Raw genomic sequence first — 18,922 nt, forward strand, 5'->3', positions numbered from 1 at the left:
GACCAGGCTGGTCTCGAACTCACAGAGATCCGCCTGCCTCTGCCTCCCGAGTGCTGGGATTAAAGGCGTGCGCCACCACCGCCCGGCTTGATGATGACCAATTTCTTGAGTTCATATATTTTGGAGATCAGACCTCTGTCTGATGTGGTGAAGATCTTTTCCCATTCTGTAGGCTGTCATTTTGTCTTGTTGATTGTGTCCTTTGTTTTACAGAAGCTTTTCAGTTTCAGGAGGTCCCATTTATTGTTTCTCTCAGTTTTATGCTTCTGGGGTTATATTTAGGAAGTAGTCTCCTGTGCCAGTGTGTTCAAGTGTACTTCCCACTTTCTCTATAAGGTTCAGTGTGGCTGGCTTTATGTTGATCCCTTTGGACTTCAGTTTTGTGCATGGTGATAGATAAGGGTCTATTTTCATTCTTCTACATGTTGCTATTCAGTTATGCCAGCACCATTTGTTAAATATGCTTTCTTTTTTCCATTTGATATTTTTTGTTTCTTTGTCAAAAATCAGGTGTTCAAAGGTGTGTGGACTTTTGAAAATGCCAATTCTCTATGCCAAAGGATAATTGGGCTCTTAAAGGCAAGGTCAGCACCTGGGTGTTGCACAGAGAGCGGACCCTCTTGGTCTGTCCCAGCCACCCGGCTAGCTTACACCTGAAATAATCACACAGAAACTGTATTCATTTAAACAGTACCTGGCCCATTAGCTCTAACTTCTTATTGGCTAATTCTTGCATCTTAATTTAACCTATTTCTGTTCATCTGTGTATCGCCACATGACTGTGACTTACTGGCAAGATTCTAACCAGCGTCCGTCTCAGGCAGGAGATCCATGGCATCTGCCACTCTGCCCTTCTTCCCAGCATTCAGTTCTGTCTACTCCGTCTACCTAAGTTCTGTCCTATCAACTAGGTCAAGGCAGTTTCTTTATTCAACCAATGAAAGCAACACATATATACCACCTGGAGGAATGGATCTGAGATACAGTTAATATTGAATCTCATGATCATGATGATGCATAGATAGGAGAGGTGATTTCCAGAGGTTTGAGGAAAAATTGAGTTGTCAAATGTAATAATTATGCCAAACAAGGTCACCTTAAAAGGGATCATGGACAGGGTATTTCTATAAAAAATGTTTTTTCTCAGAATAATCTATTCAGAACACCCCTCCCTTCTGGATTATGCAGAAAGTGTGGCAAAGGCAGGCATTGGACTAATGAATGTAGGTCAACAAGGAATATTCATGGTTATCCTTTGTTGTCAGGAAACCCTGTGAAGGTGCTCTCACAGGCCCCTATGCCAAATCAGGTTCACTTCATTTCCTGCCATAGTAGAACTCCTTCCCAGCACAATTAAAGAACTTCATTCCTACTATTGTAAGAAACCATACTGCTTTGGATAATAGAACAGCTATAGATGAGAGAATAAAAAAATTCAGGAGAAACCACAAAGTGAGTATTTTGGCAAACTTCTATAAATGACTAAAGACCAAAATTAAATTTTTTTTAATATTTATTTATTATATATACAATATTCTGTGTACATGTATGCCTACAGGCCAGAAGAGAGCACCAAACCTTATTACAGATGGTTATGAGCCACCATGTGGTTGCTGGGAATTGAACTCAAGACCTCTGGAAGAGCAGTCAGGGCTCTTAACCACTGAGCCATTTCTCCAGCCCCCAAGACCAAAATTAAAAATATGAATAAATGACATTGTCATTGAAGGTCTGGTAGACACAGGTCCAGATGTAACAATAATTTTATTAGAATCTTGGCATACAAATTGGACTCTTCATGATGTAAATGTTCAGTTTTTAGGGATCAGAACTTTATCTCAGATAAATCAGAGCGTGAGATGTGTCGAATTATAGGGCCAGAAGGTCAAAGAAGACTATTAAAACCATATGTGGCTAACATAACAATGAATTTTTGGAGATGTGGTTTGTTATAGCAATGGAATATGTGGATTAACATTTCCCCAGTCTTAGAAACAAACCATAAATTAACATATGTTTCTGGAAAAAAATGTTAGAAGGTTTTATAAAAACAGTCACTGACCCTTCAGATTATACAAGAACAGAGTACAACAGCTGCTGATCTTCCAAAGGCACCAACACCCTTACCACTAAAATCGTTGGCAGACAAAACTGTATGGAGTAAGCAATGGCCTTTAACAACAGAGAAACTACAGGTTTTAGAACAGCTGGTACAGGAACAACTAAATGCTCAGCATATTGAAGAATCAACCAGCTCTTGGAATTATCTTGCACTTGTTGTTAAAAAGAAATTTGGAAAATGGAGAATGATAACAGATCTAAGAGCTGTTAATAAGGTGTGATTCAGCCAATGGACTCTTCTACAGTCTGGCGTTCCTTTGCCTTCTCTATTGCCTAAAGGATGGCCTCACTCACTATACATGTTACAGTAAAAGTAAAACGCCACAGGTCCCCGAGTGACAGCAGTGGTCCATGAACATGAGACCACAGTGGGCCACGGAGGCAGCTGGGCCCCAGGCAGGAAGCCCCCTAATGGCCATGAAGGGTCAGTGAGTCCTAGACAGGGAGCCTAGGCAGGGAGTCACATGGTGGGTGAGAAACTGAGATCAGCAAGTACCAGGCCAGGAGCTGTGTGGTGGGTGAGAGACTGAGAGGGATAGACCACGAGGAACCACAGCCACAGAATGTGAGAGACAGATGGATAGGCATGCTATGTATAGTGAGGTTGGATATTTATTTATGAGGTGGGTTATGGAGGGGACGGGAAAAGGGGAGAAGGGAAAAGAGCAGAAAGAGGCGGAAAGAGAAAGAACCAGAGAGAGAGAGAGAGAGAGAGAGAGAGAGAGAGAGAGAGAGAGAGAGAGAGAGAGAAGGAGGAGGAGGAGGAGGAGGAGGAGGAGGAGGTAGAGCTGGGAGAAGTGGGGAAAAGGGAGTGAGGCAGAAGCTGCCTCTTTGGGAGAGAGACTAGCTCTCCCTGGTGGTGAAGTGGTGGGGGGGGAGAGTGGGCGGGACTTGTCTCTTAAAGGGACAGGACAGACTATTACAATACCTTTATGAGAAAAAGAAAAATTTGCCTTCACAGTACCCTACTTACAATAATTCTTAACTTGCTAAAAGATATCAATGGAAGGTTCTCTCAGAGGGTATGATAATAGCCACACCCTATGCTAATATTTTTTACAGGAAATGATATGTAAGTAATTTCCTGAATGTATAGTTTTCTGTTACATGAATGACATTTTGCTATCTGATTCAGATGTAGATACTTTAGAAGGAATGTTTGAACAAGTAAAGCAAGTTTTGCCTTATTGAGGATTACAAATTGCTCCTGAAAAGTACAAAGAGGAGATTCTATTAATTATTTAGGCTATAAAATAGGTGTGCAAAAAAATTAGACCCCAAAAGGTACAAATTAGGAGAGATTGCAGATTCTTAATGACTTTCAAAGATTACTAGGAGACATTTCCCATTGATGGCCCACTATTGGGATAAAACCTGATGAAGTGATTAATTTAAATAAAACCTTAGATGGTAACAAGGACTTAAATAGTCCTAGAGAATTATGAACTGAAGCTGAGAGAAAATTGACTTTGATTCAAGAGAAATCCAGAAGGCATATGTGGATTGTGTGGATCTGAATCTTTTTATTTTTCAAGACAGGGTTTCTCTGTGGCTTTGGAGCCTGTCCTGGAACTAGCTCTTGTAGACCAGGTTGGTCTCGAACTCACAGAGATCTGCCTGCCTCTGCCTCCCAAGTGCTGGGATTAAAGGCGTGTGCCAGCACCGCCCAGTCGTGGATCTGAATCTTAACTGCATTCTGGTCATATACATTCCCCCTATAGGAATTTTAATGTAGAGGGAAGATATTATCTTAGAATGGATCTTTTTTTAAAAAAATATTTATTTATTATGTATACAATATTCTGTGTGTATGCCTGCAGGCCAGAAGAGGGCACCAGACCCCATTACAGATGGTTGTGAGCCATCATGTGGTTGCTGGGAATTGAACTCAGGACCCTTGGAAGAGCAGACAATGCTCTTAACCTCTGAGCCATCTCTCCAGCCCCCTTAGAATGGATCTTTTTACTACATAAATTGAGTAAAAAATTAATAACTTATGTGGAAAAGGTCTCTGAGTTAATTCTAAAAGGAAAATTGAACTTCTGGTTTGATACGTTTTACATTAGTTTGGACTTCTGTATATTGTAGACAAATTTTGTATATTGATACAAATTTGAGATTAATTTTGTTAGAACATGCTGTACATACATTTCTACTCTTGTTCAAGGTATTGTACCTATACAACTCATTTAGTAATGTAATGCAAATTTCTAGTCCTTGAGAATTATTATTACCAACTGTTTAAGATTATAATAAGGAAATACAGGTTAGTAATTAGTCCCTTATTACAATCGAACTTGTAGTCACATTAGGTGTGCTTTCAAGGTCATACAGAGATAATAGTAAATAGGCAGGTCATTTTCAAACACTTCAGAGATTTGCATAATATGGCATTTAAGATGTTTTGATAACATGGGTTTTTCTTTTTCTTTTTGTTATGACAATGAAGCATGTCTGCTCCTGGTAGCACCAATGTACTTCAGAGAGAATGGGACTCAAAGAAACTCCATATGGAATTTATTACTTTTGTGGCAAAAGTATGCCACTGGGCTAGAAAGTACTCTTGCCTCAACTTCTGACAGTATGCTGTCCCAGTGGGACAAACAGGGCACAAAAGATAGTGACTGCCAAACCTTGCCCAGACATGGCGGCCCAGTCCTTCAAATACCCTGCTTCATAGAAAAGTCTGTCAGGTATTCTAGTCCTGTAGGCTGAAGATGGATGCCCCAATTTTGCAGAGGAACTTTGGGTGGACTGTTGGGGCAGCCCTCTGTTTTGTCATTTCTCAAAATTTTTGGAAGTTGATTGCTCACACTTACTGCTTACTCAGTCGATATTATTTCCTTCTTGGTTCTGTGGTGGAGTTGAAGACTAGATAGTTATAGTTTTCTTGACGCAGAAAGCAAGTTATGATAGAAAGTAAATTAGGTACAAGACTTTGGACTTACCAAGATAGGATAGATACGGAGTATTTTCTCTGAATTTGTCAAATGCAAATGGAATAGGAATTGTTGATACATTTATTGACTGTATAAATTATATATGTAGTTATTGTACTTATTGTATATAGTTTTTATATTAGTTATAGCCTTTTTATTTTACACAAAAAGAGGAAATATAGTGATATTTATGTTTTAATAAAACTTGCCTGAAGATTATAAGGTAAAAACTAAGCCACTGGAGGCCAGGCAGTGGTGTCACACACTTTTAATCCCAGGATTTGGGAGACAGAGGCTGATGGATCTCTGTGAGTTTAAATGCCACCCTGGACTACACAAGAACAATGCAGAAACAGATCCAGGTGGTAATGGCTCATACCCTCAATCCCAGTACTAGGGAGTCATGCCTTTAATCCCAACACTAAAGGGGAATATAAAATGGGAGGAGACAGAAGCTCAGCTCTCTGTCTGTAACCACCCAGTATTGGTAGAGATAAGTGATTTTTAGTGGCTTGGCTGTTGGTGTTCTGATCTTCAGCTTGAACCTCAATATTTCTCTCTGGGTTTTTATTATTCATGCTACAGACTAGGTTGGAAGATGAAGGGTATCAGAAAGGGAACAGTAACGGTAATGAAGATGAATATGATAAAAATATGTATATATGAAAGTGTCATGAAATTAATATATAAGATCAACATACTACATTAATATAAAACCTGTACTATATATTTTGGTTAGTAATTCAGCCCTCTAGTTGGAAAATGTTTTTGGCTTCATTATTTATCTGTAGATAAAACATATTTACTTAATTAACTGGGGTTGGTTGCACATGCTTGTAACCCAAGCTCTTCGCTCATAGAAGATCAAGAGTTCATTCATAGTCAGTGTTTCGTTGGAGTTTTTCGGTGAGGTGGTGGTGACAGTGTCTCACTGTATCCTTGGCTGGCCTGGAGTTTGCTTTGTAGACTAGGCTGGCCTGGAACTCACAGAAATAACACCTGCCTCTGCATCCCAAGTGCTGAGATTAAAGGTGCATGGCACCATCTCTCCTGAATATTGTTGTTAATGAAATAGTTCAGTTTGAATGTGTGATATCATTCCATTTACTTAGCTTTAATTTCTGTCAGTAATGATATTAGTTTTCATCGTGCAGAGTTTGAACCTGATTAGATTTATTTCTATGTATTTATTTCTTAAAACTCTAATGTTATATTTTGTCTTAGGGATTCTGTTGCTGTGAAGAGACAACATGACCATGGCAACTCTTATAAACAAAAACATTTAATTGTGGTGACTCACAGTTCAGAGGTTTAGTCCGTTATCTTCATGGCAGGAAGCAAGGCAGCATGAGGCAGACTTGTTTATAGAGAAGTTGCTGAGAGTTCTTACATCTTGACTTACAGGCAACAGGAAGTGGTCTGAAACCTCAAAGCCTGCCTCCATAGTGACATTTCCTTTAGCAAAGCCACACCTACTTCAAGAAAGCCACACCTCCTAATAGTGCCACTCCCTTTGTGGGCCATTTTCTTTCATTATACATTTACCTTTTCATTTTGTGTTTATGTGTGTATGGAGTCACATGTCAGCACATGTACAGTGAACAGTGAACCGAGGACAATCTGCAGTAATCTTGTAGCTTGTGGGATATTGACAATTGAAGTTAGGCCCTCATCTGCTTAGATGGCTCACTGGCCCATTCTTTGAAGTAGTATAATAGCTGTGGGAACTAGAATTGGAACAGTTTGAAGGGTGACTGGGAAGTGAGGAAAAGAGACACAGTATGTGTAGATTTAAGAAGTTTTGCCATATTCACATCTCCACATGTGAATTCCATCTGTTCTGGAGGCTGAGGCAAGAGGATCTGAGTTTAAGGGCAGCTGGGGTTAGCATAGTCAGACCTTGTTTTAAAACCCATGCATACACTCATACCCTAGTCTGACTACTTAGAAGAGTAGCTGTGAAGGGAAACACAGTGAAATAGTGGGCATATAGGGACTTGGGTAATGTGGGGTGAAGGCACCCCTTGACTTTCTCAGATTTACCAGTGTCAGTGCGAGGAGTTTGCATTTAATTCTAAGTGCAGAAAGTCTGTTTGGGTCTTTTCCTTGCAGTGTAAGGGATGGAAGCCTGAGCCTTCTATCACCAGGCCAGAAAGCGAATTCCCTCATTCTTTGGAGACAGGGACTTTGTAGTCCAGGCTAGCCTCGACCTTGCTCTGTAGCCATGATTGACTTTGAACTCCTTATTCTCTTGCTTTCTCCTCCTCAGTACTCAAACTATAGGTGTGATTAGCATGCCTTGCTCCAGGAAGCCCTTTTGGCTGGGCAAAGTGGCTCACATCTGCTGTCCCAGCATCTGAGAGGCAAAGGCAGGTGGATCTCCCTGACTTTAAGGCCAGCCTGGTTTATTTACAGAGTGAGTTCCAGGACAGCCAATGCTGTTACACAGAGAAACCTTGTCTCAAAAAACAAACACAGAAAAGTAACCTACAATGCATGAAAAAGGGACCCCATTTTTATCGTAGCCACTCAGTGAAGGAAAACAAACCCACTGAGGCACTTCCTAATAGTAGTACTATTGTTGAGGTTTTGCTTGGTTTCTATTTTTCTTTTTAAAAGCAAACCAGAAATTTGAAATGGAAAAAAAAATTACTGAGGTACTTTGGAAGTGGAAAATTTGTCTAGCATCTGAGGGAGATGGTGTATTTAATCCCAGCACTACAAATAAAATAAAAAAATGTACACAGAACCAGTTTGCCCAAGTTATCTGGTCTGTCTGCAGTTCATTTTCTCCTTTTACATTTTTCTAATTTAGCATTCAAATTTGTGTTCACATGCCACGATGCACAGGTGGAGAAGACAACCTTGACTTGACTGCAGACACCGTCATTGCTGAGGCATCTTGGCCCTTGGGGTTTTCACTAGTTGTTAAATGGGCACAATGTAAAGCTGAGGTAATGCACTGAAACAGCATACTGCATGCTGGTGCTCAGTGCTAGGTAAATGCTCATCATAGCAGTAGGAGGGCTGCTAATAGGAGCAGGGTATCCTTATGCCCTTCTGGAGCCCTGTGCAAGAGCTCTGAGCTGCCTGTGCCTTGAACTGCAGTAGAAGGCCATGGGACCCTGAGTCATAAATCATAATGAAATAGTGAAATGTTGAAAACTGTCGGGAAATCTATGGTATGGTATTATACCTGTAACCTCAGTGACTTGGATCGCTGTGGTATGAGGATCTCAAATTTGAGGCCAGCTTGGGAAATTTAGCTAGACCCTATCTCAAAGTAAGATGAAAAAGGATTAGGGCTGTGGCTTAATGCTAGAATGTTTGCCAAAACATTTCAGTCCCCAGTGTTGAAAAAAAAAGTGTGTGGTTGGCGAGCATTAGACTTGAGATAACTTAAAGTCTTAGAAATCTAAGCCTAAAGTAGGAAATTAACAAGGAGTCCAGATTTCAACTCATTGGGTGTGGGCTTGCTGAGCAAGTCTGACCACCCAAATATTGCTAAAATTCCTTCCTTAGAGGAGACAAACAAGTCTACTTCTCCTCCTCAGGTCCCATTCCTCTAGAGTTCACTTGGGAAATAGTATGTTTATTGGGCTTACTTCGAGAGCATAAGTTGAGGGGTTACTTACAGGACTGTGGGTGCACTCCCAGGAAAGGTTGCACTGGGAAGTGTTTGCCCTACAGAGATGATAGCATCCCCTTGCCACAGAAATGGTGGAATTAGCCGGGCGATTGGTGGCGCACGCCTTTAATCCCAGCACTTGGGAGGCAGAGGCAGGCGGATCTCTGAGTTCGAGACCAGCCTGGTCCACAGAGCTAGTTCCAGGACAGGCTCCAAAGCCACAGAGAAACCCTGTCTCGAAATACCAAAACCAAAACCAAAACCAAAAAAAAAAAAAAGGTGGAATCACATGCCGAGCCTTCTCAGATGTATATATTTAAGCCGTTCCAAGAGGTTATGTGCAATTAGGACAGAATTGCATATCTAAAACTCAGGTGAAAGTCTCAGGATCCTCCTTCCACATTCCTGTGTTGCCATTACAGTTAGGTGTCACCAGTCCTGACTTTCTGCAGTGCTAGGGGTGGGGCCTAGGGCCTGGTGCAAGGTTCTAATGGTAAGCATTTGCCCCCAGCCCTGTTTTTGTTTTTTTCTAGATAGGATCTCACAACATATCAACTGGTCTGGAGCTCACCAGGTAATCCTGCTTGTCTTGAACTTTTAGCTATCCTCCTGTTTCTGTCTCTCAAGTGCTGGGATTTTCTATTTCTTTTAAACACAGATTTTTTCAGCAGGTATTTTTGTGTTTGTGTGTGTGTACGTGTATGAGCATGTGTGTGTACGTGTATGAGCATGTGTGTGTATGTGTATGAGCATGTGTGTGTATGTGTATGAGCATGTGTGTGCTGCAGTGAGTGTGTGGAGGTCAGAGGACAATTTGTAGAAGTCTATTCTCCTTCTACCATTTGGGGTCCCAGGAACAAACTCAGGTTGTTAGGCTTGGCATCAGGCACCTTTACCTATCTCACCTCTTCTTTTTTTTCCTTTTAAAAAATGGAGAATGACTACTTCATGGAATTGTGGGTCATCTTTGCTTAGGCCATGCTAATCTTCCCTGCATTGTTCCAGTTTCAGCATATATAATGGCTGCCAGAGTGAGCATTGAAGAAACGTTTTTACATTTACTTGTGTGTTTGTGTGTGTGATTCACGATGTGCTTGTGGAGGTCAAAGGACAACTTGCAGGAGTCCGTTTTCTCCTTTCAGTATGCCATTCCTGGGGATAGTCAGGCTTGGTGGCATGTACCTTTAGCTATTGAGTTAGCTTGCTGGCCTTGAGGAAGTTGTATGTGTGTGTATATATAATTTATTTATTTATTTGAAAAAAAAATCTGTATAGCTATTTTGCTTGCATGTATGTCTTGCACTACATGTGTGCCTGATGCCTACGGAGGCTAGAAGATGGTATTGGATCCCTGGAAATGGGAGTCAGATAGTTATAAGCCACCACGGGGTGCTGGGAACCAAACCTGGGTGCTCTGGAAGTGCACCAAGTGCTTTTAACTGCTGAGTCATCTCTCCAGCCCCAGGAAGTAAAACTTTTTTTTTTTTTTTGGATTTTTCGAGACAGGGTTTCTCCGTAGCTTTTTGGTTCCTGTCCTGGAACTAGCTCTTGTAGACCAGGCTGGCCTCGAACTCACAGAGATCCGCCTGCCTCTGCCTCCCTAGTGCTGGGATTAAAGGCGTGCGCCACTATCGCCCGGTAGGAAGTAAAACTTTTAAAGTTACATTCTCTAAAGCAGTGGTATGAAACAGTAACAGTTTGTAGATGAAAAAGTAAGTTGGAAGAAATAGGAGGGATAAAAAAATAAAACATGATAGAAAACATTAAAAATCAATATATGGCCAGATCTTTTTGTTGTTGTTGTTGTTTTTTTTTTGTTTTGTTTTTAGAGACAGGGTTTTTCTGTATTGCTTTGAAGCATGTCGTGGAACTCGTTTTGTAGTGTCCTGGAACTCACAGAGATCTGCTTGCCTCTGCCTTCCGAGTGCTGGGATTAAAGGCATGCACCACCACAGCCCAGCAATGGCCAGGTCTTTGTAAATCACATTAGTGTACCATTGCTTGTTACCCATTTCAAGACAGTTTATAGAAAAATTAATCCTTGCATTACAATTTGCTCTTCTTATTTCTGCCATTTGACTCTTCACCTTTCTCTTTTGTTGTAAAAATGAATTTTGATGGATGTTTAAAGGAGAAAGAAAAGGTTTTTATGTCCCTAACCCTGAACTTTTTTTTTTTTTTGGTTTTTCGAGACAGGGTTTCTCCGTGGTTTTGGAGCCTGTCCTGGAACTAGCTCTTGTAGACCAGGCTGGAACCCTGAGCTTTTTAATGTGTTTTTGTTTATCATACATGCACTGGAAACAACCAACATAGGTGCTGGGCATGGTGACCCATGTCTGTAGTGTAATCTCAGCATTCTTGAAATTGTGGCAAGAGGATTTTGAGTTCTTGTCTAGCCTGGGGAACTAAGTATGACCTTGTCTTGAAATCACCAATGCGCACCGATTAAAAAAAGAAAGAAACTGGCTGGCAGGGGTGTGGAGTAGGGGGATGAGGGGGTGAGTCCTGAGAGATGTCTCAGTTGGTTAAGAGACCTGTTGCCAAGCTCAAGGACCTGAGTTCCATACCCAGGACTGATATGGTGGAAGGAGAGAACCCCTACAAGTTGCCTTCTGATCTCCACATTCATGGAGACACACATACATACAATAAATGTAAAAAAAAAAGGACTAAAATATGTGTATTAAACCAAGAAACTCTGCTGACACGAGATGCCTTAGTGAGTAAAGGTACTTGCTTTGCCAGCTTTGTGATCCGAATTCGGTTCCTAGAGCCCATGTAAAGGTAGGAGAGAACTAATTCCATAACTTGTCCTTTGACCTCCACACAAGCATACACAGGACTAATAATATATAAGCCAATAAATTATAAGAAACGTCACTCTTCAGACTTGTTACTGTAAGCAGTCTCCAGACATTTTCACAGGTATTCTGGAGCAAACATTGTTCCTATTGGAACTGGTACTGGTTAGAGCAGTGTTTTTATTTTTCATGTGTCCATGGTTCTTTTAATTATAGGTAGGGCAAGTACATATTCATACCCTTTCATTAAATTTCAGTCAGTTCTTCACTCATTTGTTGTTGCTCTCACATTTTTCTGCTTATTTATTTATTTGTTTGCTTGGTTTTTCTTTTTTTTTATACTTATTTATTTATTATGTATACAATATTCTGTCTGTGTGTATATCTGTAAGTTAGAAGAGGGCACCAGACCTCATTACAGATGGTTGTGAGCCACCATGTGGTTGCTGGGAATTGAACTCAGGACCTTTGGAAGAGCAGGCAATGCTCTTAAACCACTGAGCCATTTCTCCAGCCCCTGTTTGCTTGGTTTTTCAAGACAGGGTTTTGTGTGTAGCTTTGGAGTGTGTCCTGGAACTCACTCAATCGACCAAGCTGGCCTTGAACTCACAGAGATTCGCCTGCCTCTGGGATTAAAGGCCTGCACCACTGCCTCAGGGCCTAACATTTTTTTTTTTTTGACACACTCTCATTGACTGGACTTGGCCCTCTTGGAACTTTCTCTGTGGACCAGGTTGGGCTTGAATTTGCAGCAGTCCTCCTTAGTCTTCCCAAGTGCTGAGATTACATGCGTGAGCCACCATTTTATTTTTGTTTTTTTGAGACAGGGTTTCTCTGTGTGACAGACAGTTCTGGCTGTCCTGGAACTAGCTCTTGTAGACCATGCTGGCCTCAAGCTCACAAAGATCTGCCTGCCTCTACCTCCTGAGTGCTGGGATTAAAAAAGGTGTGCACCACCATGCCTGGTCACAAAGAACTTTTTAAAAGTAACTTAAATTATATTTATTTTTGCATGAGGATGTATGTACACATGCTTTACTGCATGTGTGGAGATATAAAGCAGCTTGTGGGGTTCTTTCTCTGTCGATACCACGAGTCCTGGAGATTGACTTTAAGTAATTAAGCTTGGTGGTATGCACCTCTGTCAGAACTATCTCACTGGCCCTTTTAATTGTTTTTGTTATTGCTTGCTTTAGAGTTACAGGATATATTTATAACTAGCATTGTTCTTTGATTAGGGGGGAATAGGGTTTTGTTAATACATTCATTCTAAATGTTATTATTTTCTGTCTATTACAGGATGGTAGGTCCCATACAGAGGTGGGCAAGGAACAGAATCTTTAGGGGGTGTATAGACATAGCCCAAGATGGATATTCTGTTTTTAAAAAAAGATTTTTTATTTTTGTGTGCATTAGCATTTCACCAGTTTATATAAGTCTGTTGTCCTCTTTTTAAGATTGTTGCTGCCTTTTAAGCCATGGCTGTTGGAATCAGCAACTGCCACTCTGCCGCTATCTGGTGGGCTGCAGCCTGAGGGAATTCTGTTTTCTCAGACACAGATTCTTTCAAAGCTAAAAAGGGAACTTTACTAAATATCTGACCCTCTAAAGAATTAAAGATACCAGGTTTGAGGTGGAATTTTACTCCTCAGGGAGGCTGAATAGCAAATTGCTGGCCTCCTCTTCTCCTGTTGAAGCCCTCAAGCTTCTCCTTGCCCCTCCTTGAAAACCCTTCTCCACCGGGCTCCTTCCTACTACTTCCTGTCAGCAAGTTGCTGATGCAGCTTCCTGACCACAGGAGAATTTCATTTAATGAAGCATGTTTGTATCATTAAATGTTCTGGAACATAAACAAATGTAACATACCTTAAAATAATATTCTGCAACATATATCTGTGTAAGGGCACTAGATCTGCAGACAGTTTTGATTTACTGTGCAAGTGCTAGGAATTGAACCTGGGTCCTCTGGAGGATCAACCAGTGCACTTAACCACTGAGCCATCTCTTCTCTTCAGTCCCGACTGCCAGTTAAATTGTAACAAGGCTCTGGACCTGCAGCATTCCAGCCTCTGAGTCACTGAAGTTCTAATCAGTCGTATTTGCAACACACAGCTTCTGCCCAGAAATTTTGTTTGTTCTTTTAAGTCTTTTGCTACAGGATTTCTTTGTGGAGCCTTAGCTGTTCTGGAACTCTCTCTGTAGACTGTGCTGGCCCTGAATTCAGAGATCTCTTGCCTCTGCCTCCCCAGTGCTCGGATTAAAGGTGTTCACTCCCACTGCCTGACTAGAAATTCTTGTATGTACTGCTAATATTACCTTTCTCATCTTGCATTTTGTTAACTCTTCAGTACAGTATTTGTTTTAGTAATAGTTACTTCATATTTTCAGTCTGATAATTTCAAATTCTTCATCAGATCTGAGTTGGTCTTGATACTTAATTTTTGTCTCTTTTTGACTGTGGTTTTGTTTGTTTTTGCCCTGTGGGAGGCCTTGTTTTTGTTATTGGAATCTAGGCATGCTTTATCTAATAACAGAAACTGAGGTAACCCTCAGGATTTTAGTATGAGATTTTGTCTTTTTTGGGTACCAATGGTGATCAAACTCAGCCTCCTTTGCTGCAGGCTTAAATCTCACTTTTCCTCCTCCTTCACCTCCTGCTCGGCAGCAAACCCGAACCTTGTATACACTAAGCAAGCACTGTACCACATTCCCAGACTTAAAGCTTCTTCTATTGTCTTTTTTTTTTTTAAAAAAAAAAACTTTCTATTTTTTATTTTCCTGTGAATTCTTCCCTAAACAATGCCTTATCTTGGAGTATCTTAGTTTTAATTCACCGTTATTATGCTAGAGTCTCCTTGATGTAATAGTAGGGAGTTAGGGAGTCCTTTACAATTAAATCTGTTGTTTCTTTTGAAATAGAATCTCTCTCTGTAGCCCAGACTGGACTGAAACGCTTGTCAATCCTCCTTTCTTGTCTTGGAAATGCTGGGACTATAGTGTGAGCTGAAATCTCTGATTTTTAGTGCTGTCCCCAGTTTCTGATTTATTTTATCTATTATTTTAAAAATGATCTGTATAGGTGTTTTGCCTGTGAGTATGTCTATGTACCATGTGTACCTGTTGCTCGAAGAGGCCAGGCATGGGCAGTGGATCCCTGCAACTGACTGAAGTTACAGACTGTTGTGAGCTGCCATGTAGATGCTGGGAACTAAATGAGAGTCCTCTTGGAGTAGCCAGTGCTCTTAATTCTGAGCGGTTTCTCCAGCTCAGATTTCTGGTTTTGACCTTCAAAAATAATTTCCTGAGTTTTATATCCACTAAGGTAACACAGGAAGGCAAGAAATGTCTAGGGTTATTTTATTGCCTTTTTTCCAAAAGGGTAGATAATTCTCTAGGCATATTTTGATATGGTTACTTTCTCCTGTTCTTGCTCAAAGATCAGTTTTCAGATATTTCCAGTGAGATCTTTCTAAAATCCTGAGGGTGGTTCCTGGAAGTAAAAATACAGGTGTTCTATAAGACTTAGGCTACAGTGGTTCTTTTATTTTACATTGCTTGCATATATGTCTTTGTGAGTGTGTCAGATTCTCTAGAGCTGGAGTTACAGTTTCAAGCTGCCATGTGACTGCTGGGAATTGAACCCAGGTCCTCTGGAAGAACAGCCAAGACACTTGACTGCTGAGCTATCTCCAGCCCTGCCACAGGCCTGAAGTTTTGTAACTCTTCACTCAATCGGTCCTTGGCTTCCAGCAGCTTGTCCGAGAGAGACTGTTAAAATACCCGGTTTCAGGTAAACAATGGCTTTTTGTATTTGCTTGTCTCTAGGGTTTTTGTGGTGTGTGTGAGTGTTCCTTTCTTTGCCTTGGACCTGAGATCTGATAGATTTAAGATAAGCTAATAATTCCCAGTTTGTCCAGTTTTTCCCCTTCACTCTCCCTCAAATGAATTAGAACCTACTCTTCACAAAAGACTAAGCACTTTGCTGGGCGGTGGTGGCGCACGCCTTTAATCCCAGCACTTGGGAGGCAGAGGCAGGCGGATTTCTGTGAGTTCGAGACCAACCTGGTCTACAAGAGCTAGTTCCAGGACAGGCTCCAAAGCTACAGAGAAACCCTGTCTCAAAAAAAAAAAAAAAAAAAAAAAAAAAGACTAAGCACTGAAAAGTGTTCCACCAGCATTTCAAAACAAGAGTGCCAAAAATAAAGCAGCATTTTACATAGAGCAGTAGATAATAATAGAGCAAAAAGATAATCTTTATTTTTATTATTATTAACTCATTGTTGGAGTGTTCTCAGTGACAAAGGCCATGCTTAATGTGTTACATAAGGTCAAGCTCCAGCTCAAAATAGCCAGAGCATACAAAGTTCCTAAATGGCAGCACATAGCCCAGTTCCAAGGAATCCAAACGCCCCATTATGTTCTCTTCCAGTACTAGGCACACACCTGGTGCAGACATACATACAGGCAAACACTTAGAGATTCTAGTTCTTTTTGTTTTGTTTTGTGTTTTGTTTTTCAAGACAGGGCTTCTCTGTGTAGCTTATGCTGGCCTTGAACTCACAGAGATCTGCCTGGCTCTACCTCCTGAGTGCTGGGATTAAAAGTGTGCACCACCATCAGCTTCTAATTTATTCTTTTTGTGGTGCTGAGGATTGAACATGGGGCATCACACAGAAGCTCTTCATAAGCTGGGTTTCATCCCCAGTGCAGGAATTAGATGATTTTTTTTTGTTAGAACCTCATCTTGTTATCGCTGTATTTATTGCATGGTGTGGTAGGCACAGTAGCCTTGGGATGAAAAATAAAGCTAGAGACTTATTATGTATTCATAAATATTAAAATCAAAAAGTCTGGAGAGCTGGCTCACAAGTTAAGAGCACTTCCTTTCCTGTTCTTGTAAAGGACCCAAGTTTGGTTCTCAGCATACACATAGCAGCTTACTACCATCTAAAACTCCGGTTCTAGGCATCCAACACCTTCTGGCTTCTCTGGGCATCAGGCATGTACATTTTAGACAAAACACTTGTGTGTGTTTGTGTGTATATAATAGAAATACATAAAACAAAAATGTAAAAATCTGAGAATTTAAAGAAGGTGTTAGTAAAGACAATAGAAAACAATTAAAAATTTGGAAACAAAGTAGGCATGGCAGTGCCAGTGATAATCCTATAACTCAGTTGGTGGGGACAGGGTTCTTGGTTGCATTCACCTACACAGTTGAGTTTGAGACCACTCCGGGGTATACAACTCTGTCTCCAACGGTGATGACGGTTACCACCACCATCACCATAAAATAAAACAAACTCACACACATTTTGGAAACAGTATGCTGTATTAAACAGCTGTGTGCTTGCCTTACTGTATCTTTAGTCTTTTAAAGTATTTAGTTTTGAGTATTATCTATTAGAATAAACTGTTTTTTACTCTTTAAGAAAATATTTTTGTGAGCTTAGTGGATTGAGCCCGGGGCCTTGCTTGTGTTAGGCATGCATTCTAACACTGACCTACATCCCCAGCCCTGTTACTCATTAGCTTTTATTAGTAAGTCTTTTGAGTTTCCCTAAAGGATGCATGATAGGATTGGATTTGATTAGAGTTGCACATCTTGATTCTATATTAGTAGTTAAAAGTGGAAACTATGATTCTCTTACTACATTTTGCAAGTAAGTGTCTCTCTGAGTATTACTTTCCTGTAATATTCTTTTTTAAGGGAGCTGGAGAGATGGATCAGTGGTTAAGAGCACTGGCTTCTTCCAGAGGACCAGGATTCAATTCCCAGCATCCACACAGCAGCTCACAACTGTCTTGTAGTTACAGTTCTAAGGGATCCGACACTCTCACACAGACATGCAGGCAGGCAAAAACACCAATGCATATAAAATAAAAATAAATCATTTAGAAAAAATTTTGTTAAAAAATTTTTATTTGTGTGTTTTTTTTAAATATTTATTTATTTATTATATATACAATATTCTGTCTGTGTGTATGTCTGCAGGCCAGAAGAGGGCACCAGACCTCATTACAGGTGGTTGTGAGCCACCATGTGGTTGCTGGGAATTGAACTCAGAACCTTTGGAAGAGCAGGCAATGCTCTTAACCACTGAGCCATCTCTCCAGCCCATTTATTTGTGTGTTTTTATGTATGAGGGTTAGGCACCAGTTTACTTGAAGGGTGCATCGGATCCTATTATAGATGGTTGTGAGCCACCACGTTGTTGCTGGGAATTGAACTCAGGACCTCTGAAGAGCAGTCAGTGCACTTAACTGCCGAGCCACCTCACCAGCCCTGACTTTTGTTTTTTAAATCTGGTCACTATGTATAAAATACACATTGAAATTTACTGAAATTTGGCATGTTTGTTAAAACGTTCTCCAACATTTACTATCCCCCCCATGCCCGGATTTCTTTGTAGCCTTGATTGCCCTGGAACTAGCTCTACAGACTAGGCTGGTCTCAAACTTGGAGTGTTGTAATTAAATGTGTACATTGTCACTACCAACTCTACCAGACAAGCACTTACTGTTTTTTTTTTTTTTTTTGAGACAGAGTTTCTCTGTTTCATAGTTTTGGCATCTCCTTTGTAGAACAGACCAATCTCAAACTCAAAGAGATCCTCCTGCCTCTGCCACCTAAGTGCTGGGATTAAAGGCATGTTGCCACCACCACCTGGCTATCATTTTCTCTTAACAGCTGTTTTTCCAGTGGTTGGTATTCAGTGGTTTAGCAAAAATCTGCATGGACTTTTGCCTTATTTAGTAGTAAAATTAAAGCATAAAGTCTACAGATGGGCATATGTGTGGCCGGAGAAATGGCTCGATGGTTAAGAGGACACAGATTCACTTTCTAGCACCCACATGCAGCTTATAGCTTGTAACTCCAGTTCCAAAGTTTTTGATGCCTCTTCTGATCTTCATGAGCTACTGAATGCTTACACATAAAGTAAATATATTTTTGAAAATTACAGACAGCCTGGAGTGATGGCTTGGTGATTAGGAGCACTTGTTTCTCTTGCAGAGGGCCCAGGTTGTAGTTCCAGTACCCACATGGTGACTCACAACTATCCAGAACTCCAGTTCCAGGGGATCAGTGACCCTTATTTGATCTCCACGGGCATGACATGTAATAAATCTAATTAAAAATTGACAGATGCTTGGACCTTATTTTCTGTATTTGCACAGTTAGTACTTGACAGCCTTGAAAAGAATATTTTTATGATACTTGGATGGGGCATTCCTTAGGAGTTTTTTTTTCCCTTAGGAGTTTTTTTTTAAACACTTCTATGCTAGTGACCGTTTCATTGAAAAGTTTCTTTGGGCTCATGGCTTCAGAATTTTCAGTTTATTAGGATGGTGAGGGTGTACGGCAGCAAAGCAGCTCCAGAAGCAGAAAGTACTTTTGCTTTTATTCCCTCCCTCCCTCCCTCCCCCGTCCC

General features: G+C 40.7%; 1 protein-coding gene and 1 pseudogene across 11 annotated transcripts in view; one reads left to right on the forward strand and one right to left on the reverse strand.

Annotated features, from left to right (window-relative positions):
• Positions 1–18,922, forward strand: part of Atrx (ATRX, chromatin remodeler) — a 162,786-nt gene that overhangs the window by 19,314 nt on the left and 124,550 nt on the right. Inside the window, exon 1 of one of the 11 annotated variants that reach the window (XM_013354725.2) lies at positions 15,141–15,279. The exons of 9 other annotated variants lie outside the window; for them this stretch is intronic. The gene's annotated coding sequence lies outside the window, so the exon portion shown is untranslated. Of the gene's footprint in view, positions 1–15,140; positions 15,280–18,922 lie in introns of those variants that run through there. One more of the 11 variants, XM_013354723.2, reaches the window with a different exon arrangement.
• Positions 9,615–9,727, reverse strand: LOC113455557 (annotated as a pseudogene).

Source organism: Microtus ochrogaster, unplaced genomic scaffold, assembly GCF_000317375.1.
Source record: "Microtus ochrogaster isolate Prairie Vole_2 unplaced genomic scaffold, MicOch1.0 UNK65, whole genome shotgun sequence".
Taxonomy (NCBI): Eukaryota; Metazoa; Chordata; class Mammalia; order Rodentia; family Cricetidae; genus Microtus; species Microtus ochrogaster.